This window comes from Microtus ochrogaster, chromosome 15 (assembly GCF_000317375.1).
Source record: "Microtus ochrogaster isolate Prairie Vole_2 chromosome 15, MicOch1.0, whole genome shotgun sequence".
Taxonomy (NCBI): Eukaryota; Metazoa; Chordata; class Mammalia; order Rodentia; family Cricetidae; genus Microtus; species Microtus ochrogaster.
In genome coordinates, this window is record NC_022017.1 from 36,120,922 (window position 1) to 36,121,325 (window position 404).

The following is a 404-nucleotide window of genomic DNA, read 5'->3' on the forward strand; positions in this document are numbered from 1 at the left end:
TGTTCTTGGGAATTGAATTCAGGTTTTCATGATTACAGGGCAAGTATTTTGCCAACTGAGTCACCTTCCAAGCCTTCAAGTGCCTTTGCCACATGCCAAGGACACGTGCTACAGCATGGATTCTCCAAGGTGAGATATAGCTTGGTCTTCAGCCAGGATCATGTATGTTGGGATTCTCCACTACCAAGGAGCTCCTCTGCTTTTCACTTTCTTGGAAGCAAGTCACTAGGTACTCGGCATTTACTTCCTACTGTTACTTATCTTGGAGTATCTTCACTTTCCTTGAACTTCCTACCCTGTGCTATAAACACGCAAAATCTATACCATGGTAGAGCCACAGTTCAGCACACTTCAGTTTAGGACATAAATACACCCAAAATGACAAAAAGGCAACAGTCTCAGCA